Here is a 5687-nt window from a genome sequence, read left to right as displayed (position 1 = left end):
TACACTAAATGCAAAACTATATATAACAATACTGAATTTCATTCACTCTACAAAGTGCAATTTCCTCACATCTTTGAAATTGGAATGCATTTTAGAGCACTCAGCCTTCAGTTATGATTGGCAGTGTTTTCTTTCTTTGTTAGTGGCACATAAAATAATGATGTATCTACAATTGATGGCACCTCAGATTCAATGAAGCATAGTAATAATGGTAAAAAATGATAATGATAATATTGAGTACTTAATATTGTGGTTGAGACACTGTGCTAAGCCCCTTCTACGATTATTTTTATATGCAGTTGTAATATAGAAAGTCTTGGACGGGCGCGGTGGCTCAAGCCTGCAATCCCAGCACTTTGGGAGGCCGAGATGGACGGATCACGAGGTCAGGAGATCGAGACCATCCTGGCTAACCCGGTGAAACCCCGTCTCTACTAAAAAATACAAAAAACTAGCCGGGCGAGGTGGCGGGTGCCTGTAGTCCCAGCTACTGGGGAAGCTGAGGCAGGAGAATGGCGTGAACCCGGGAGGCGGAGCTTGCAGTGAGCGGAGATCACACCACTGCACTCCAGCCTGGGCGACACAGCGAGACTCCGTCTCAAAAAAAAAACAAAAACAAAACAAAACAAAAAAAAAAACAAAAAAAGAAAGTCTAAGAACACAGACACTGGGGCCTGACTGAGTGGGGTCTGTCTGAATTTTAGCTGTGTGCCTACTAATCACATGACTCCAGCCAAATGCTATATCTATGCCATAGTTTTCCTATCTAAAATAAGATAATACCACCTCACTTACAGGTTTATTATAAGGATTAAAGGAATTAATATACATATGGTGCCTAGAATGAGGAATTAATACACATATAGTGCCTAGAACAGTGCTTACTTCGCACGTAAGTACTGAAATGATTTAATATTTTTGTTAAAATATGTGAAAAGCATACGTAGGCTGGGCACAGTGGCACGCGCCTGTAATCCCAGCTACTCAGGAGGCTAAGGCAGGAGAATCACTTGAACCTGGGAGGCGGCCATTGCACTCCAGCCTAGGTGACAGCGAGACTCCATCTCAAAATCAATCAATCAATCAATCAATCAATCAATAAAGAGCATATATGTATGCACGTAAAACTTGACGATACTCTTTTTTTTTCTTCTTTTTTAAGACAGAGTCTCCCTGTGTCACCCAGGCTGGAGTGCAGTGGAATCATCTTGGCTCATTGCAGCTTCCTCCTCCTGGGCTGAAGCCATCTTCCCACGCCAGCCTCCCAAGTAGCTGAGGATACAGGCATGAGCCACCATGCCCGGCTAACACCCCTTTACTTTTAATCTATGTCTTTATATTTAAAGTTGGTTTCTGGTAGATGACAAATAGCTGGGTGTTGGGTTTTTTAAATCTCTTCCGACAGTTTCTGTCTTGTAATTGGTGTCTTTTATAATAATTAGACCATTGATGTTTAAGTGACTATTGAAACAGTTGGATTAACGTCTACCATGTTTGTTACTGGTTTCTATTCATTATCCTTGTTCTTTTTGTTTTGTTTTGTTTTTGTCTTACACTTTTTTTCTGCCTTCTCTGGTGTTAGCTGAACATTTTTTGTTTTTTCCTTTTTCTTTTCTTTTCTTTTTTTTTTTGAGACGGAGTCTCGCTCTGTTGCCCAGGCTGGAGTGCAGTGGCCAGATCTCAGCTCACTGCAAGCTCCGCCTCCCGGGTTCACAACCTTCTCCTGCCTCAGCCTCCCGAGTAGCTGGGACTACAGGCACCCGCCACCTCGCCCGGCTAGTTTTTTGTATTTTTGAGTAGAGATGGAGTTTCACCGGGTTAGCCAGGATGGTCTCGATCTCCTGACCTCGTGATCTGCCTGTCTCAGCCTCCCAAAGTGCTGGAATTACAGGCTTGAGCCATCGCGCCTGGCCTGTTTTTTTATTTTTCTAAACAGGATTTTGCTTTGTTCTCCAGGCTGGAGTGCAGTGCCATGATCTTGGATCACTGCAGCCTCGATCTCCTGGGCTCAAGTGATCCTCCTACCTCAGCTTCCTGAGTAGCTGGGACTACAGACGTGCACCAGCACACTTGGCTAATTTTTTTTGTTTTTTTTTTTTTTGGTAGAAAGAGGAGTTCACCATGTTGGCCAGGGTGGTCTCGAACTCCTGGGCTCAAGCAATCTGTCCGCCTTGACCTCCCAAAGTGCTGGGATTATAAGCGTGAGGTACCATGCCCGGCCAGTTGAACATTTTATATGATTCTAATTTCTCTCCTCTCTTAGCATATAAATTCTACTTCTTTCTTTTCCAAAGTTGCTCTAGAGTTTGCAGTATATATTTACAACTAATCTAAGTCCACTTTCAAATAACACTACCACTTGACAGGTAATACAAGTACCTTATAACAGAGTATTCTCAATTCCTCTCTCACACCCCTATAACATTGCTGTCATTCATTTCAGTTATCCATAAGCTGTACTGAATAGTGGTAATACTGAATCACTGCTATTATTATTTTGAACAAACTATTATCTATTAGATTAAAAATAAAAATAAAATATTTTATTTTACCTTCATTTATTCCTTCTCTAATCCTCTTCTTTTTTTTTTTTCCTTTGAGACGGAGTCTCACTCTTGTCACTCAGGCTGGACAATATCGGCTCACTGCAACCTCCTCCTCCCAGGTTCAAGCAATTCTCCTGCCTCAGCCTCCCAAGTAGCTGGGATTATAGGCACCTGCCACCACGCCCTGCCAATTTTTGTATTTTTAGTAGAAACGAGGTTTCATCATGTTGGCCAGGCTGGTCTCCAACTCCTGACGTCAGGTGATCTGCCCACCTCAGCCTTCCAAAGTGCTGGGATTACAGGTGTGAGCCACCGCGCCCAGCCCCTCTTACTTTCTTAATGTAGATACAAGTCTTTGACCTCTATAATTCTCCTTCTTTCTGAAGCACTTAACATTTCTTTCAAGGAGGTATACAGGCAAGAAAATACCTCAGTGTTTGTTTGTCTGAGAAAATCTTTACTTCCCCCTCACATTGGAAGGATAATTTGGCTGCATACAGAATTCTAGATTGGTGGGTTGATTTTTTTTTTTCTAACACTTCAAATATTTTACTCCACTCTCTTCTTGTTTGTTTGTGTGGGCTCTAAAGAGAAGTCTGATGTGATTCTTATCTTTGCTCCTCTGTAGGTAAGGTGTTTTTCCCCTCTGGCTTCTTAGAAGATTTTATCTTTGATTTTCTTTCTTTCTTTTTTTTTTTTATTTAATTCAGACGAAGCCTTGCTCTGTCGCCCAGGCTGGAGTGCAGTGGCATGATCTCAGTTCACTGCAACCTCTGCCTCCCGGGTTCAAGCGATTCTCCTGTCTCAGCTTCCCAAGTAGCTGGGATTATAGGCGCCTGCCACCACACCTGGCTAATTTTTTTGTATTTTTAGTAGAGACGGAGTTTCACCATGTTGGTCAGGCTGGTTTCAAACTCCTGACCTCAGGTGATCCATTCACCTCAGCCTCCCAAAGTGCTGGAATTACAGGCGTGAGCCACTGCACCTGGCCGATTTGAAACTTTTAGTAGCCTGCAGTAGAGTCGCTGGGGGTACCTCTTTAACTTAGCCATGGCTCTCTTGATTCTAGAAAGCTCTGTGTGGAAACAGGGCCCTTTCACATGCTTTAGAGAAGCTACTTTAATTACTAAAAATAATTTAGAAGTTTAGCATTTTAGCAGATTTTTCTAAAATATTCCAAACAACTCTGTAATAGAGACTAGATTATAAATAATTCTCTTATAATTTTGTTTATACTGTTGATTTGAATATGCTTTTTTTTTCTTTCCCCCAATGATAGGATAAGCATAAAATTCAAGACAGTTGCTGTCTAGAATATCATGTTCTAATTTAGTGAGATCCAAATTAATGATGTTATAGTAGATGAATTGGTAGCAAATGAGCATATTTGCTTATGGGCTTTAAAAGTGTTTACTTTTTCTGAGATAAGCAGTAATATTTCCAAATTAGAGTAGATTTTGAAGAAACTCTAGCAAAAGGAAGAGTTGGTTGAAAATTTGCCTTTTTACAAGACTTCTAGGCTAGTCAAGAAGAAATAACAGTGCTAAGGCAGAAAGCAGGACAGAACTGAAGCTTCTCTCTAGGTTGCAGTCATGTAGAGAATTTGACTTGATGTCTGACTTGAATTAGCAAATGGTTGGTCTGGGTGACTGCAGTGCAGTTTTGATTGTGAATATGGCTGGAAAATTTGGAATCCTCCAGATGGTACGTAGATATATATCTGAGCTATACCACTGCTAAGGAGCAATGGATTTACTAGAACCAGCACAGGGTCAGGAATGAGGCATAATCTGTGCCACAAACTGGTGATATCTCCTCCTGGGAAAATATGTACTTCTTAGGCCTAGATGAAATAAACACGATTTTGCTAGTAAAAACAAAAGGATCAAATTATTTTGCACTATGGTGGTTTACACAGAATATGTAAGATACAGCCCTTCAAATTTTTTTTAAAAGCACCAAAGATCTAAAAACGCTACAGTAAAAGGAGTGAAATAATACCTAAAACACTGGCTAAAAGACTCTGGTGGAATATTAATCGTGATGCTCCCTGGGGTAAGGTAAGGTGCAGGGAGGCAGGTTGACCTGGGGTCAGCTCTGGGGTCCCTCCAGCACTTTTCGGGTCTTACTCCTCAAATCTTTATTTTTATATTTTATTTTGTTGTTGTTGCTGTTGTTTGTTTTGAGACGGAGTTTCACTCTTTTGCTCTTGTTGGCCAGGCTGGAGGGCAATGGCGTGATCTCGGCTCACAGCAACTTCTGCCCCCTGGGTTCAAGCGATTCTCCTGCCGCAGGCTCCCGAGTAGCTGGGATTACAGGCATGCACCAACACATCTGGCTGATTTTTGTATTTTTAGTAGAGACGGGGTTTTGCCATGTTGGCCAGGTTGGTTTCAAACTCCTGACCTCAGGTGATCCACCCGCCTCTGCCTCCCAAAGTACTAGGCATGAACCACTGCGCCCGGCCCTGTTTTTTGGGTTTTTTTGAGACAAGGCCTGGTTCTGTTGCCCAGGCTGGAGTGCAGTGGTGTGATTTTGGTTCACTACAGCCTCAGCCTCTCCAGTAGCTGGGACTACTGGCATGTGCCACCATGCCTGGCTGATTTTTTATTATTTTTTTGTAGTGATGTGGTCTCACTATGTTGCCCAGACTGGTCTCAAACTCCTGGGCTCAAGTGATCCTCCCATCTTGTCCTTCCAAAGTGGTGATGTTACAGGCCCTGGCTGGCCCTTGCTCTCTCAGTGACCCCTCCTTTTTGCTCCTATCCCAGATTTCTTCTTAGGGTTTCCTACAAAGCCATCCAGTTTGATGCCCAGGCCCTGGGGGCTCAGCTTCCACCATTTTCTCAAGGTTCTTTTGAAAATCAGAATAAGAAACGTTTCATCTCATTGCGTGTATTTATTTCATTTGTGTTTTTCTTGGCTTTCTAAATTGCTGGGTGGATTTTTTAAAATCTTTTTGTTTTTTAACTAGAGAAACTAACAAAATATACACAGACTCTCAAATGACACTACGGGTACCTTCACGGCTTTGTCTTTAATTATTTATTATTACCTTATCCCTCTTCACAGGGGCAAACCCATGCTTTATGAAGCCTGATGCTTACACAATTCTGGGAGCCTTCCTTGAAAAAAAAAATT

This window comes from Piliocolobus tephrosceles, chromosome 12 (genome assembly GCF_002776525.5).
Source record: "Piliocolobus tephrosceles isolate RC106 chromosome 12, ASM277652v3, whole genome shotgun sequence".
Lineage (NCBI taxonomy): Eukaryota > Metazoa > Chordata > Mammalia > Primates > Cercopithecidae > Piliocolobus > Piliocolobus tephrosceles.
The sequence above is the reverse complement of the archived record's forward strand: the minus strand, read 5'-3'. Positions refer to the sequence as shown.